This window comes from Scyliorhinus torazame, chromosome 4 (genome assembly GCF_047496885.1).
Source record: "Scyliorhinus torazame isolate Kashiwa2021f chromosome 4, sScyTor2.1, whole genome shotgun sequence".
Taxonomy (NCBI): Eukaryota; Metazoa; Chordata; class Chondrichthyes; order Carcharhiniformes; family Scyliorhinidae; genus Scyliorhinus; species Scyliorhinus torazame.
In genome coordinates this window covers 33,132,732-33,149,927 of record NC_092710.1, presented here as the reverse complement: position 1 = coordinate 33,149,927, position 17,196 = coordinate 33,132,732, and the positions used below count along the sequence as shown (strand labels likewise).

At 44.1% G+C, this 17,196-nt stretch overlaps 1 protein-coding gene across 1 annotated transcript in view; it reads right to left on the bottom strand.

Moving 5' to 3' along the window:
* The window catches only part of LOC140410177 (uncharacterized), a 198,762-nt gene extending 188,846 nt beyond the window's left edge, over nt 1–9,916 (bottom strand). The window contains exon 1 of the mRNA XM_072498160.1: nt 9,789–9,916. The gene's annotated coding sequence lies outside the window, so the exon portion shown is untranslated. The remainder of the gene's footprint in view (nt 1–9,788) is intronic.
* Between the last annotated feature and the right edge of the window lie 7,280 nt (nt 9,917–17,196).

The following is a 17,196-nucleotide window of genomic DNA, read 5'->3' as shown; positions in this document are numbered from 1 at the left end:
GTCTGTCTCTCTCTGTCTGTTTATCTGTTTGTGTGTTTGTCTGTCTATCTGTCTGCCTGCCTGCCTACATGTCTGTTTATCTGTGTATCTCTCTGTCGTTCTCTCTGCCCATCAGTCTGTTGATCTATGGTTATGTCTAACATATCTGTACTTGGACATGTTATGAATTGTTTTAAACGTATAACTGTTACTTTACAGAATAGATGAAGAAACTGTCCTTCCTCTTTTGGAGACGATTGACACCTGGCTATCATTTATAAACATGAAGCACCAAGAAATTAAGTACAGTACAATGTGATGTACTTGAGCAGACGGAGGCGAAAATACGAATATGTCATCACAGGAAGTGGTCGAGTAAAATAGATCTCTTTACGAGAAGCAATTATAAATATATCTTAGCAGCAGGTTTTATGTTTCACGTGCAGGAAGATCATCAATTCGATCTGCCCTAAATTCTCCACTCTCTAGTTGTCGGGACACAGAAAGTTAGTTTTAATTATATTCTCATTGCGCCCTTTTAAATCGGTGGTGTGTTTCCCCCAAAGTCTGAATTATGCACAATTAATGACTTACACTGAAAATTCGATGTGAGCAAAATGAATAGTTTTTTTTTAAACAGGTGCGCACATAAATGAGAGTTCGTTCGCAATGTACACTCATCCTGCATTCACACAATAATTGGGGAAAAGGGAAAGTGGAAGAGCCTTCAGGACACGACCACAATAAAGTGCAAGTTTCCAAATTCCAGTATCTGAAGGCAACTGGAATTTACTTCCGAGGGAATGTTAACTGATTGTGGGGCTGGTTTGGGTGACACGGTGGCACAGCCATTAACACTGCCAACTCACAGCACCAGAGAACCGGGTTCAGGTCCAGCCTTGGGTCATTGTCTGTGTGGAGTTTTCACTTTCTCCCCGAGTCTACGTCGGTTTCCCCAGGTGCTCAGGTTTCCTCCCACAGTCCATGGAAATACAGGTTAGATGGATTGCCCATTCTAAATCGCCCCTTTGTATTCAACGACGTGTACGTTATGTGGTTATGAGTTTGGGGCAAAGGACGTGAGGTTGGGCCTCGATAGGATGCTCTTTCAGAGGACAAAGAGAACTAAGAATAGAGAAAAGTACAGCAGATGAACAGGCCCTTCGGCCCACGAAGCCTGCGCCGACCATGCTGCCCGTCTAAACTAAAATCTTCTATTCTACCGGGGTCCGTATGCCTCTATTCCCATCCAACTTATGTATTTGTCAAGACACCCCTTAAACATCACGATCATCCCTGCTTCCACCACCTCCTCCGGCAGCAAGTTCCAGGCACCCACTACGCTCTGTCTACAAACTTGCTCGTACATCTCCTCTAAACTTTGCCCTCGCACCTTAAACCTATGCCCCCTAGTAATTGACCCCTCTACCCTGGGAAAAATCCTATGAATAACCACTCTGTCTATGCCCCTCATATTTTGTAGACCTCTATCAAGCCGCCCCTCAAAGTCCGACGTTCCAGTGAGAACAAACCGAGTTTATTCAACCGCTCCTCATAGCTAATGCCCTTCATACCAGGCAACATCCTGATTAACCTCTTCTGCACCCTCTCCAAAGCCTCCACATTCTTCTGGTAGTGTGGCGACCAGAATTGAACACTATACTCCAAGTGTGCCTAACTAAGGTTCTATACAGCTGCAACACGACTTGCCAATTCTTATACTCAATGCCCCGGCCAATGAAGGCAAGCATGCCGTATGCCTTCTTGACTGCCTTCTCCATCTGTGGTGCCCGTTTCAGTGACCAGTGGACCTGTGTTCCTAGATCTCTCTGACTTTCAATACTCTTGAGGGTTCTACCATTCACTGTATATTCCCTACCTGCATTAGACATTCCAAAATGCATGACCTCACATTTGTCCGGATTAAACTCCATCTGCCATCTCTCCGCCCAAGTCTCCAAACAATCTAAATCCTGCTGTATCCTCTGACAGTCCTCATCGCTATCCGCAATTCCACCAGCCTTTGTGTCGTCTGCAAACTTACTAATCAGACCAGTTACATTTTCCTCCGAATCATTTATAAACACTACAAACAGCAAAGGTCCCAGCACTGATCCCTGTGGAACACTACTGGTCACAGCCCTCCAATTAGAAAAGCATCCTTCCATTGCTACTCTCTGCCTTCTATGACCTAGCCAGTTCTGTATCCACCTTGCCAGCTCACCCCTGATCCCGTGTGACTTCACCTTTTGTACTAGTCTACCATGAGGGACCTTGTCAAAGGCCTTACTGAAGTCCATATAGATAACATCCACTGCCCTACCTGCATCAATCATCTTTGTGACCTCCTCGAAAAACTCTATCAAGTTAGCGAGACACGACCTCCCCTTCACAAAACCATGCTGCCTCTCACTAATACGTCCATTTGCTTCCAAATGGGAGTAGATCCTGTCTCGAAGAATTCTCTCCAGTAATTTCCCTACTACTGAATTAAGGCTCACCGGCCTGTAGTTCCCTGGATTATCCTTGCTACCCTTCTTAAACAGAGGAACAACATTGGCTATTCTCCAGTCCTCCGGGACATCACCTGAAGACAGTTTCCCTAGCTACCCTCTTGCTTTTTATGTACGTGTAAAAAGCCTTGGGATTTTCCTTAACCCTATTTGCCAATGACTTTTCGTGACCCCTTCTAGCCTCCTGACTCCTTGCTTAAGTTCCTTCCTACTTTCCTTTTATTCCACACAGGCTTCGTCTGTTCCCAGCCTTTTAACCCTGACAAATGCCTTCTTTTTCTTTTTGACGAGGCCTACAATATCTCTCGTTATCCAAGGTTCCCGATCATTATTTAAATATCATTTAAATGGAGACGGAGTGCAGAAAAGTACACTACCGAGGAATTTGGTACTCCTCATGCATAACTCACAAAAAGCTGGCATGTCAGTTCAGCAGGTTAGCGGGGAAGCAATTGGAAACTTGGCCTGGATTTGAAAAGGAATGGAGTATTAAAAAGCACAGTTCTGCTCAAACTTTGTATGTACTAATTTGACGATATCTGGAATAGTGTGAACGGATTTCAATGATTGGATTTCAAACTAAGCCTTTATGTACTATCTAATATTAAGTATTCATGTTATTCCTTGTTTCAAAAAAGGACAGGACTGGCGGCTAAATAGTCCAGCATATAGGTATTTTAGGCGAGATAGGGAGGAAGGTAAAAGAGGTGGGGGAGTTGCAATACTATTTAGAGAACATATTACAGCAGTACAGAGGGAGGACACCATGGAAGAATAAAGTAACGAGGCACAGTGGGTATATCTCAGAAACAGGAAGGGGGCAGTCACTCTGGTGGGGGTGTACTACAGGCCTCCCAACAGCCCACGGGGAGTTGTAAAAACAGATATATAAGCATATTATGGATAGATGTAGAAATAATAGGGTCGTTACAGTGGGAGACTTTAATTTTCCTCATATTGACTGGAAATTCCTTAGGGCTAGGCGTCTGGATGGTGAGGCATTTGTTTGGTGTGTCCAAGAAGCTCTTTTAGAACAATATGTGTATAGTCCGACGAGCGAGATAGCTATACTGGACCTAGTACTAGGGAGTGAGCCCGGCCAGGTCATCAAAGTTGCAGTGGGTGAACATGTGGCGAACAGTGACCACAATTCCGCAAGCTTTCGGATATGCGTGGAAAAAGACGATTGTTGTGCTAGGCTTAAGGTGCTAAATTGGGGGAGGGCTAACTACAACCAAGTTAGGAAGGATTTGGAGGCTGTTGTTTGGGAGAGGCTGTTGAAGTGTAAATTTACATTTGGCATGTGGGAGTCTTCTAAGGAGCAGTTGATGGAAGAGCAGAACAGGCATGTGCCCGGTGAAAAGAAAGGACAGGTAAGGTAGGATTCTGGAACCATGGATGACCAGGGAAATTTGAGGTATGCAAGGGAAGTAGAAAAGAGCTCAATCATGGAGGGCAAAATGGCGTCACGAAATGTCCTTAGCAGACAGGATTAAGGAGAATCCCCAGGCATTTTATATATTAGGACCGAGAGGGTAGCTAGAGAAAGAGTTGGTGCACTCAACGACAAAGGAGGAAAATTATGTGGAGAACCAGAGGAAGTAGGCGAGATCCTTACTGAGTATTTTGCATCGGTATTCACAAAGGAGAGGGACACGTTGGTTGGTGGTGTCTCAGAGGTGTGTGTAAACATTTTAGAACAGGACGTTATTACGAGAGAGGAAGCGTTATGTGTGTTGAAAAGCATTCAGGTAAACCAGTCCCCAGGGCCAGGTGGCATCTATCCCAATTACCGAGGAAGACAAGAGATCAAATCGCTGAGCATTTTACAGAAATATTTGTTTCCTCATTGGCCACAGCTGAGATCCCAGGGGATTGGAGAATAGCCAATGTTGTACCGTTATTGAAGAAGTGTTGCAATAATAATCCAGGTAATTATAGGCCAGTGAGCTTGACTTCAGTGATAGTGAAATTGTTGGAAAAGAATCTCAAGGATAGGATCTAGGCACATTTGGAAGTCAATGGTCTTATTAGCGACGGACAGCATGATTTTGTATGAGGGAGGTCATGTCTCACTAATTTGATAGATTGTTTTGAGGAGGTGACAAAAATGATTGACGAGGGAAGGGCTGTGTGTGTTGTCTACAGGGACTTTAGTAAATCATTTAATAATTTCCCCGTGGCAGGCTGGTGCAAACGATTAGATCACATGGGGTCAGGGGTGAACTTGTTGGATAGATCCAGAACTGGCGTGGCCATAGAAGACAGAGGGTAGCAGTGGAAGGATGTTTTTCCAAACAGAGATCTGTATCTAGTGGTGTTCTGCAGGGATTCGTACTGGGACCTTCGGTCTTTGTAATATATACAAATGACTTGGATGGAAACGTAGCGGGTCTGGTTAGCAAGATTGCAGGAGTTGCAGATAGTGATGAAGATTGTTAGAGAATACAACAGGAAATGCAAAATTGGGCAGATAAATTGCAGATGGAATTTATCCCAGACAAATGCGAGGGAATGCATTTTGGTAGATCCAATTCAGGTGGGAGCTATAAAATAAGTGGCAGAACCATCAGGAGCATAGAGACACAGAGAGATCTGGGCGTGCAGGTCCACAGATCCAGAAAAGTGGCAGCACAGGTGGAAATGGTGGTAAAGAAAACATATGGCATGCTTGCCTTCATCGGACGGGGTATCGAGTATAAAATTCGAAAATTATGTTACAATTATATATAACGTTATTCAGGCAACATTTGGAATACCGTGTCCAATTCTGGTCACCACACTACCAGAAGGACGTGGAGGCTTTGCAGAGAGTGCGGAAAATGTTTACCAGGATGTTGCCTGCTGTAGAGGGTATTAGATATGAGGAGAGATTGAATAAACTGGGATTGTTCTGCCTAGAGAGACGGAGGCTGAGGGCCGGCCTGATAGAAGTTTTAAAAAATCATTAGGGATATAGGTATGGTGAACAATTGGAGGCTTTTTCCCAGGGCAGAAATGACAATTACAAGGGGGCATTAGTTCAAGGTGAGGGGGAAAGGCTCAGTGGAGATGTGCGGGGGAAATTTTTTACACAGAGGGTGGTGGTGGCCTGGAATGCACTGCCAAGTGAGATAGTTGAGGCAGATACGTTAATGACTTTGAAGACGTATCTGGATAGGCACGTGGACAGACGGGGTGTAGAAGGATACAGGCGTTTGGTCTAGATAGGACACGTGATCAGCGCAGGATTGGAGGACCGAAGTGCCTGTTCCTGTGCTGTATTGTTCTTTGCTCTTTGTACTGATGTGTTGCCATTTTTCTCTGATCATTCCTGCTTATATGTGCTGAACATTCCAGTCTGGTGCCCCCTGCTAGGTGTATCTTCTCTCCCATCAACTCAGTCCTTGGCTTATGACATTCGCTTCCTTCTGCCACGGGTTCCATATGCATTTCTTTATTTTTCTTACCCTCGGCTGTACGCCTGATTCAGTTTTAACTTTTCATGCATAATCGATATTTTCAGGTTCCTCAGCCGCGTGCATCTCGGCAGTGGGCAATTCGCTGGCGACGGGATTCTGTTGTCCCGCCTCTTGTCAAAGAGATTTGCCATTAAAAGCAGTCCATGCCGGCGGGAAATCCGTCGGCTAGGGTGCGCTGCTGGAGGGAAAAGTAAATTGGAACGGCAGGAGAATTTTTGATTCAAGCGCTCTGGCCTTACATTTGTCTGCCATCTGTCATTAACTACAAATCTACAGGCGTGTTTTAACCGTCACCCGCGAGCGCTTCAATTGTAATTTGACAAGGTGCCGCATGGGAGATTGTTAAATCAGTTAAGAGCCCATGGTGTTAAGGGTAAGACCCTGGCATGGATAGAGGATTGGCTGACTGCCAGAAGGCAGAGAGTGGGGATAAAGGGGTATTTTCCAAGATGGCAACCGGTGACTAGTGATGTGCGTCAGGGGTCTGTGCTGGGACCACAACTTTTCACAATAGGCATTACATGATCTGGAAGAAGGAACTGAAGGCACTATTGCTAAGTTTGCAGATGATACAAAGATCTGTAGAGGGACAGGTAGTATTGAGGAAGCAGGGGGGCTGCAGAAGGATTTGGACAAGCTAGGAGAGTGGGCAAAGAAGTGGCAGATGGAATACAACGTTGAAAAGTGTGAGCTTATGCACGTCGGAAGGAGAAATGGAGGCATGGACTATATTCTAAATGGGGAAATGCTGAGGAAATCATAAGCACAAAGGGACTTGGGAGTCCTTGTTCACGATTCTCTCAAGGCAAACGTGCATTTTCAGTCAGCAATTAAGAAGGCAAGTGCGGTTAGCATTCATGTCGAGAGGGCTAGACTACAAGAGCAGGGATGTACTTCTGAGGCAGTATGAGGCTCTGGTCAGACCCCATTTGGAGTACTGTGAGTAATTTTGTGCCCCATATCTAAAGAAGGATGTTCTGGCCTTGGAAAGGGTCCACAGGAGGTTCACAATAATGATCCCTAGAATGAAGAGCTTGTCGTATGAGGAATGGTTGAGGACTCTGGGTCTGTACTCCATGGAGTTTAGATGGATGAGAGGGGGGGGGGGTCTTATGGAAACTTACAGGGTACTGCGAGGCCTGGGTAAAATGGGCATGGAGAACATGTTTCCACTTGTGGGAAAAAGCAGAACCAGGGGACACAATCTCAGACGAAAGGGACAATCCCTTAAAACAGAGATGGGGAGGAATTTCTTCAGCCTGAGGTGGTGAATCTGTGTAACTCTTGGCTGCAGAACGCTGTAGAGGCCAAATTACTGAGTGTCTTTAAGACAGAGATAGATAGGTTCTTGATTAATAATTGGACTGGAGATTATGGGGAGAAGGCAGAATGGGGATGAGAAAAATATCAGTCATGATTGAATGGCGGAGGGGTCTCGATGGGCCGAGTGGACTAATATTGCTCCCATGCCTTATGGTCTTATGGTAATTGACACATCATGAATTACCTCCTTGTCACTGAACAACATTTTTTCGCATCTTTCCCCAGGTTACTGTATGTACGATTCTCGCTTCATTTCCACCAACACTTACATAGTTCACTACCTCATTAAGTACGCCATTCTCCTACAAATATGACCTCTCATCAACTGTGTTTGCATTCGGTAACTTTACATGTAAGCACGGGGTGCCGACAATGAGAAACGTCATTGGCCAGCCGTGGAAATGGCGAATACCGCTGCTCGCGACGCGTGCTCCCAAGAAGCATGCGCGCTGGCAGGTGGATCGTACACCACTTTTTATGCATACAATATGACATTAATTCTACCGTGAACTCGATGTTATCATTGTAGTTTGTAGTTTTAGATTTCATAAATACTGAACACATCCCTGATTATTCCTTCTCTTCAACTTTCATTTCAGTTGTGCATTATATAACAATTATCAAAAGTGAATCATTTTCAAATCACCGACTTCAGTTACCATTATATCCCTCTTTACGTGGTCAGAGAAAACAGTTTGTTGATCTACTCTATAGAATAGCAATAACATTTTGACCAGTTCGATAAGGTTCCATCCGCGGCTTCTATGCTCAAAGTACCACATGTCAACTTCGTCCACTTGTTCAAGCTAGGCACGGATCCTTGGTCCCCAATTTGCTCCTTGCGTTCTTTATGTTATGAGGTTTTCACTGTTGTTTCATTTTCTTACATTGCAGCACGGTGTCACAGTGGTTAGCACAGTTGCTTCGCAGCTCCAGGATCCCAGGTTCGATTCTCGGCTTGGGTTACTGTCTGTGCGGAGTCTGCATGTTCTCCCCGTGTCTGCGTGGGTTTCCTGCCGGTGCTCCGGTTTCCTCCCACAGTCTAAAGATGTGGAGGTTAGCTGGATAGGCTCTGCTAAGTTGCCCTTAGTGTCAAAAAAAGGTTAGGTGGGGTTACAGGGATAAGGTGGAGGTGTGGGAATCGGGTGGAGGTATGGGCTGACGTAGAGTGCTCATTCCAAGGGCCGCTGCAGACTCGATGAGCCGAATGGCCTCCTTCTGCTCTTTAAAGTCCGTGATTCTGTGCAGAATGTTATCTGGATGTCCAAAAACGTGAGAACTAAACATTTTCCTGTGAAACTTTACAACGATTTTCTCATTGTTTTCAGTTTGATAATTCAGGCTAGATTTTCATTTAAGAGATATGCTAGCTTTATCTGCTTAGTTTACAATTTTTCAAGTTGCCAGTAAGCTATTATTATCTTTAATGTCTTAGTTGCTGGTTCCCTTTACTTGACACGAGAGAGGTATAACTGATTTGCATGTGTTCTCTGTATTGCAGTCTTAATCCATCAAGCAAATTTGTCATGTATCCAGCGTTTAATTCATGTTAGATTTAAGGAAAAACTATGGAAGTTGTATCACCTGCAATTCCCAACATAACTTAATTTAATTAGCTCCCGTCAATACCGTCGCCGTGTAGGAACTTGCCAAATGCTGGGCAACTGATAATGTCACTGAATTGATTGAATCTTAATATAATCTATATAATGCCATGAATGGAAACTATCATCCATTGTTGCAAAAACGTATCTCGTTCACAAATGTCCTGTTTGGAAAGAAGCCTGCCATTTTTACCCGATCTGGCATACACCACATTTTATTTGTGCCCCTTTTTTTGTATAATTATTTACCTAGTTAAAACTGACACATTACTGGGATGTTGTATGAAATTACCTCGTTATTATTTCTAAATGTTGGCATTGCTTTCCTGAATACGTGAAAACGTTGCGTCATAGGGATAAGAACAGATAAACAGACGTATAAGATCAATTAAATTTTAAAAAACAGATTGATGCAATAAATTAACAAGTGATGAGTCCTCTCAAATTAATCCCCAAATGGAGGGCATACTGAATCATATGAACTCATCAATAAACTGAGCAAAGACGCTCAGTTTCAGAGGGTTGTGGGATCCACGCAGAACAACGTATCTAATGAAATTACTAACACCGACTCCCATAAAACTGAGGGAAACGATGGACAATGCATTAGATTTTAGTGGCTTAAGAAAATAAATATCTGATTTTTTTTTCGGCACCTCATTTTTGGAAATTATTGAACTGCAGCTCTGATTGACACCAGTCGTCTTTGATTAGCAGCATGAACGTTCTGAATTGATTATCTTTTAAGCGACATTGCTGAAAATATGTTAATTTCAATAGACAAATGAATTACATCTTATCCATGACAATGATTGTATTTAATTAAGGTAAAATGCTCTTACTTGTTGATGCGTGCGCTTGGGTATAGAGCGACAGCATTTTGAACGAATTATTTTCGAGATTCTTACCTTTAATTTTTGTCCTTGAATCTGAGTTCAGTGAGTTTCTGTACGTTAGCTTTGTGTGTTGAAAAGTTCAATGAAATTATTGTTCAACACGCCCTGGGTAAAGAGCAGTTCCTCCTGACAGTCATAAATGTGACCTTCAGACTCAAATATAACGTCCCTCCCTAGTCTGGTATCTGCTGGGAGAAAATGATGAATTGCTGTTATTGTACACAACATGATTGTGGCAGCAATGATTTCATGTCGACCTGTTCTTTCATTTTGTTTCAGAAGTTCCCTGTTCAGTTTTATGACTCACCATAAAATCTGTTGATCATTGCCAATTAACAAACAGTGAAACCAAAAACAGAACTGGACAACGAATAACATTAAGTATCTGAGTTGGCATGTCAAATGATGGGAATTATTCCATTCAAATTATTATCAGTACAATGTTTTCTCCTTCTGGCACATAAATGTCCGGTGAGCAGCCGATGAGAAACATACGTTTCAAACCATGCATGTTTGCAGCATTCAATCAGCTCGTGTATAATCTTCATCGTTACTCTGACCAACTACGTTTCTCTTGTTTTAAGTAATGCATTTGTCGAACAACAGTATGTCAATCTCAGGTTTTGCATTTTCAATTGACCAAACTCCAAAGAAGATTTTTTGGAAAGAATTTCAGTAAAACACAAAACTTTTTTTCAGTGAAGATCTGATTTCTGAAATTGGTCAACGATAAATTAACATTCTGCTGGGAGTTAAATCATCCTCGGCTAAATATAGTGTCCGCATATCTGAATTGCTCGTCATGAGTGGATCAGTGTGCCTACACTATGAAGGCTTTGAAAAACGTCAGTGTGCACAGCGCTCTTGAGTCAGTAATGTGATTGTACCCTGGGCTATTTTGTCGTGCAGTTGATCAGAGTATAATTAACTGTTGAGTCTCGAGTGTTAAGATATTCTTGGCTATGCAGAGTGGCTGCTGTACGTCTCAAATTGATCTTCCATCTGACTGTTTTGGTCCTTCGAAGAATAAGAGTTAGCTGAAATGCAAAATTTCCGAGGAACCGAACACATTGAATCACTGGAAGGCTTTAATCCAAGGAGATATTGCATTTCCCTCCATACATTAAATTTTTGGATCTTCAGAGCATAACCTTTTCTTCGGTATTGGTGCCGTCACAAGATTAAAAGTTCCTGCCAGTAAGATGGGTAATGCATATTAAACCATTCTTGCTTTGTAAGTCGACTATTGGACATTTGACCCTTGAGGTTTGGGACCATACAAGGTCAGAATTACCTGCAAAATACATAGTTTCCAGCTATCCTCTCAAATTGAGTACCTCGCTCGCAATGAGGTGCGTCACACATTTGATGTAGATATTGTAAGTATAAAAATGTTTTTGATTAGGAATAGTGAACAAGATAGTTATTGCAACATATAACTGCAACATGAGCTGTTTTTCTCTGCAAATTGAATTTGTAGGGTATAAATTAGAATTATAATTCCTACATTGCAGCAGGAGACCATTCGGCTGATCGAGTCTGCAGCGACCTGCTCAGCATCCTTCCTGTCCTGACCCCATCACCCCACCTAGCCTGCACAATTTTGGACACCAAGGGGCAATTTTCCATGGCCTGTTGACCGACGTGCATATCTTTTAGATGTGTAGAATAATTGTACTATTATATCTGTATGTAACAGAGTATACAAGGCTTTCGAAAACGTTCAGGAGCATAGCTGACAATTCGAATTACAGTGAAAAAAAATGCGGACCTTTCAATGTGCACAGTATCAGACTCGCCTTGGATAATTGACTTGTAGTTGATCAGACTTTGTTACTTTTGAGTAATTTCGGAGATCTCGTCTGCGCTACAGAACAGATGAGAGCAAGAATAATCCGGTGCAACGAAGTTGAAAAATGCCACAGTAACCTTGCCGTCGTGGCCAGCGGAACAATGTATGCACAGCTATGCAGATTCTCAGTAATACACAGGAAACAAAATTGCACTGATATGTCAGTGGTTTGAAGAATCGAAATAGTTTGGAAAATCGGGCGATTGCAGGACCTGAGTATCTTTAATTCCCAGCGTCTGTGAATACAGACCAGCGATTATATTGTCCCTAGAATGTATCTGGGCAAACTTATATTTTTCATGACTGCTGGACTGCTGACTGAGGTACTAAATGAATACTGTGCATCAGTATTCACCAAAGAGAAGGAATTGGTTGATGTTGAGTCTGGAGAAGGGTGTGTATTTAGCCTGGGTCACATTGAGATCCAAAAAGACGAGGTGTTGGGCCTCATGAAAAATATTAAGGTAGATAAATCCCCAGGGCCTGATGGGATCTACCCAAGAATACTGTAGGAGGCGAGATTGGGAATTGCTGAGGCCTTGATAATATCTTTGGGTTCTCACAGTCTTCAGGTGATGTCCCAGAGGACTGGAGAATAGCCAATGTTGTTCCTTTGTTTAAGAACGGTAGCAAGGATAATCCAGGGAACTACAGGCCGGTGAGCCTTACGTCAGTGGTAGGGAAATTAAAGGAGAGAATTCTTCGAGACAGTATCGACTCCCATTTGGAAGCAAATGGACGTATTAGTGAGAGGCAGCGTGGTTTTCTGAAGGGGAGGTCGTGCCTCAGTAAATTGATAGAGATTTGCAAAGAGGTCACAAAGATGATTGATGCAGGTAGGGCAGTGGATGGTGTCTATCTGGACTTCAGTAAGGCCTTCGACAAGGTCCTTCATGGTAGACTCGTACAAAAGGTGAAGTCACACGGGATCAGGGGTAAGCTGGCAAGGTGGATAGAGAACTGGCTAGGTCATAGAAGGCAGAGAGGAGCAATTGAAGGGTGCTTTTCTGATTGGAGTGCTGTGACTAGTGGTGTTCCGCAGGGATCAGTGCTGGGACCTTTGCTGTTCATAGTATATATAAATGATTTGGTGGAAAATGTAGCTGGTCTGATTAGAAAATTTACAGACGACACGAAGGTTGGTGGGATTGCAGATAGCGATGAGGACTGTCAGAGGATGCAGCAGGATTTACATCGTTTGGAGACTTGGGCGGAGAGATGGCAGATGGAGTTTAATCCAGATAAATGTGAGGTCATGCATTTTGGAATGTCTAATGCAGGTAGGGAATATACAGTGAATGGGAGAACCCTCAAGAGTATTGAAAGTCAGAGAGATCTAGTTGTATAGATCCACAGGTCACTGAAAGGGGCAACACAGTTGGAGAAGGTAGTCAAGAAGGCATACGGAATGCTTTCCTTCATTGGCACGGGCATTGAGTATAAGAATTGGTAAGTTATGTTGCAGCTGTATAGAAACTTAGCTAGGCCACACTTGGAGTATAGTGTTCAATTCTGGTCGCCACACTACCAGAAGGATGTGGAGGCTGTAGAGAGGGTGCAGAAGAGATTTACCAGGATGTTGTCTGGTATGGAGGGCATTGGCTATGAGGAGTGATTGAATGAACTCGGTTTGTTCTCACTGGAATGTGGGAGGTTGAGGGGCGACCTGATAGAGGTCTACAAAATTATGAGGGACATAGACAGAGTGGATATTCAGAGGCTTTTCCCCAGGGTAGAGGGGTCAATTACTACGGGGTATGGGTTTAAGGTGCGAGGGGCAAGGTTTAGAGGAGATGTACCAGGCAAGTCTTTTACACAGAGGGCAGTGGGTGCCTGGAACTCGCTGCCGGAGGAGGTGGTGGAAGCAGGGACGATAGTGACTTTTAATGGGTATCTGGACAAATACATGAATAGGATGGGAATAGAGGGATACGGACCCAGGAAGTGTAGAAGACTTTAGTTTAGACGGACAGCATTGGAGGGCCGAAGAGCCTGGTCCTGTGCTGTTCCTTTCTTTGTTCTTTGTTGTTTGAACCTCCCACAGTCCAAGGAAGTGCACCTTCGGTAAATTGGCCATAGTAAATTGACCCTTATTGTCCAACGATGTGCAGGTTAGATGAGGTTACAGGGTTAGGGGGCAGTGCTGCGCAATGGGCCTGGGAGGGTGGTCTTTCAGATGGTCGGCACAGATTCTCTTGGTCGAGAGGCCTCTTTCTGCACGGTAATGATTCTATTGGTTCAATGGACCTACATCGTTAATGGTTATTCACATACTCTTTGTGTTACAGCATGTATACTGGTTCAGATAATCTACATAATACTATATATGAAGGATAAGAATACTGCATTTGGCAGAATGCAGGGGGGTGGGGGGCACTTGGCTTGTGAGATGAATATTGACATAATATGCTTATCACTTGCATTTTCAGACGGTAAAATTCATCCAACATTTGCAGAAGTTAAGACTAATTTTCTTGGTGGCTCACAATCACCATGTCTATAAAACATACATTAGCAGTCGAAGATTTATCATGTGCAAAGGAGGAACCATGGTGAGATTATGCTGTTTATCTTGCACACAAGGCTGCCACTGTTCGTCTGTGGTGGCGGTGGGGTGGGGTGGGGGGGGGGTTGACTGTTTGTGGATCGGCTGGCACTGGAGCCGGCTGCTTTTCCCACGGCCTTGCTAAGCTTTGTTATTGCTGTTCCAGCTGCACTCATCTACGCAAGTGGGTAGTAAAATATCACACCCCTGTCTTGTGCCTTGTAAGTTATGGGGCGCCATTGGGAAGTCAGGAGGTGAGTTACTCGCCACAGAATTCCTAGCACTTGCCCTGCTCCTGTAGCCAATGTACTTATATTGTTGGTTCAATTGCAAGGATACTTCGTGTTTGTTCCTGTTTATTCCATTATTCCCACTTTTTTATTGTTGATGTTTTCCCCCATTCATGATAAATGGACCTGTGATTATAAAGCAAAGCAGCCTCTGAGCAGTCGGTTCCTTCAATTCAAGCAGAAGGCTCCAGAAGTCTGTGCAGTTTTAGGCTCGTGTTTGCAGATTGTGTGTCTTGAAGGATGACTCGGTTTGATTGATTTTGCTGATGGTCACTGAATTGTCGCAAAAGGCTGCCTTCTGCCTGGTTAACAAGTTCGTTTTGCAACATCGGAGGAAGGACTTCTGTGCTCATCCCTCTCCGTTCTCTTCAGAAAGACTGTTCTTCTGAACTGGCAGAGAGTTTGGATGAACGTATGCACAGGAGAACCATTACAGGCTGTGCAAGCTGGAGACCGACTAAGACCCCCTGAGGAAAAGGCTGTTGAAAACCAACCAACTCTCTATCTAGAAACGGCAGAGGCTAGAAAATAAACCAAGAACTGAAAGCAGAATTTGATGTGAAGCAAAGAGGCCTCTCCAGGAAAAACTGCTTGAGTACATTTCTAAACTACGGAGATCATTACCAAGGACGTTGATCAGCCAGCATGTCACGGAAAATGTGAACAAAGGAACAAATATCCAAGCAAAGACTCTTACTTTCTGACCTGCATCCTTACTATTTTCTCCCCAATCCCTACAACGCCCCCCCTCCCCACCCCCGTCCGCCCCCGTGCTTGTGTGCCATGTGTGTGTCGGTAGAGGGTGGAGCAGTTAAAGCGAGTATTAGGTTCGCTTTTTATCCCGTTGCATTTGCTGCACGCCATCATTATTCCTGTTACAAAGACACAGTAATTGAGTAAGTGAGCACTCCCAGGGAGCCAGCGGACACATCCAGAGTGAGAAACAAGGAAGAGTGAGTTTGGGAGCTGGGAATTTGAAGCTAGGTGGGAATTGAATTTGTAAGACTTCCTTTTTAATTTTCCTTTTTAATTTCCGGAGTGCAATTTCATCCACAAGTGGTGCACTAAAGGGGCTGCACCACCCACTCACATAACTGGCTGTCAATTAACTGTCAGTCACCTAAAGCCTCACCAGGACTCACTGATTGGAACTGCTTTGATCAAAAGTTACTTGGTGGGTCAGTCATCTCAGGCCTATTTAAAAGAGTGATTTGAAACTCACTCCCAGTGAGCACTCTCAGTGAGCGAGCGGACACATCCAGAGGGAAACATATCGAAGAGTGATTTTTGAAGTTAGTAATATTAAGCTCGGTGGGACTTCGATTGGGAAGACTGTTCCTTTTTGATTTTCCTTTTTAAATTTCAGGAGTGTAATTTAATCGACAGTGGTGCAGTAAAGGGGTTGTGCCACACACTGACATAACTGGGTGGCAGTTAACTGTCAGTCACCTAAAGCCTCATCAGGAGTCACTGATTGGAACTGCTTTGATCTAACGTTACTTGGTGGGTCAGTCATCTCAGGCTTGTTTAAAAGATTGATTTGAAGCTCACACCCAGTGAGCACTCCCAGTGATCCAGCGGACACAGCCAGAGGGAGACAATTCGGAGAATGATTTTGGAAGCTCGGAATTTGGAGCTAGGTGGGAATTCGAAGCTGGGTGGGAATGAGGTGCCTTTTCACCCTTGCTTTGTTACACTCAAATATTCAGTGAGTGTCCTTGCCCTGCTGCAGTTGATTGCAAGGGAGAGAGCTGATTGGTGATTAGCAGGTAAACCCTTCACATCGAAAGCAGAGCTGAACAGGAGAAATCCGGAGTGCAATCTGAGAAGGTAAGTGGTTCTCTCTTAATCAGGTGACTGGTGCCCTTAACCCTTTCATTCCTCGGCTCACCGGAGTAGATTCTGAGCTGCATTTTGTAAGCTAATAGTTCTCTTTTGTGTTTTTTTTCTTCTCACAATTACTAGAAGGTAGCAAGCTAGACACAGTCGCCTCTACCAGCAGGTACGTGATTGGCTGGTGACTGGTAAGTCGCTTGTCCTTTCATTTTTCTCTTTTTCTCTTGGCATTGTAGTTGTTGTACGTTACCGTAAGAGTTTAGACATGGTAGGGGATCCCAGACTCGTGGTATGCTCCTCGTGTATGATGTAGCAGTTCAGGAACACGTCCACTCTCCCAGCCTCCTGCACGTGCAAAAGGTGTGTCCAGCTGCAGCTCCTGTTTGACCACTTGACGTCTGTGGAGCTGCAGGTGGACTCACTTTGGAGCATCCACGATGCTGAGGGAGTCGAGGATAGTACGGTTAGCGAGTTCGTCATACTACAGATAAAGAGCAGTGAGGGGATAGGAAATGCGTGACCAAAAGACAGAGGAAGAGTAGTAAGTCAGTGCAGGGGTCCTGCTGTCATCCCCCTCCATAACAGGCATACCGTTTTTGACACTGTTGAGGGAGATGGTTCACCAAGGGAAGACAGCAGTAGCCAAGTTCAGGGCACCGTGGCTGGCTCTGCTGCGCGGGAGGGCAGGAAAAGTGTGGTAGAGCTATAGTGATAGAGGTTTCGATTGTAAGGGGAGTAGACAGGCGTTTCTGCGGAAGCAAACGAGACTCCAGTAAGACATGTTGCCTGCTGGGTGCAATGGTCTTGGATGTCTCAGAGCGGCTGCAGGAGATTATAAACGGGGTGAATGGACAGCAGCTGTCGTGTTGCATATAGGTATCAACGATATAGGTAAAA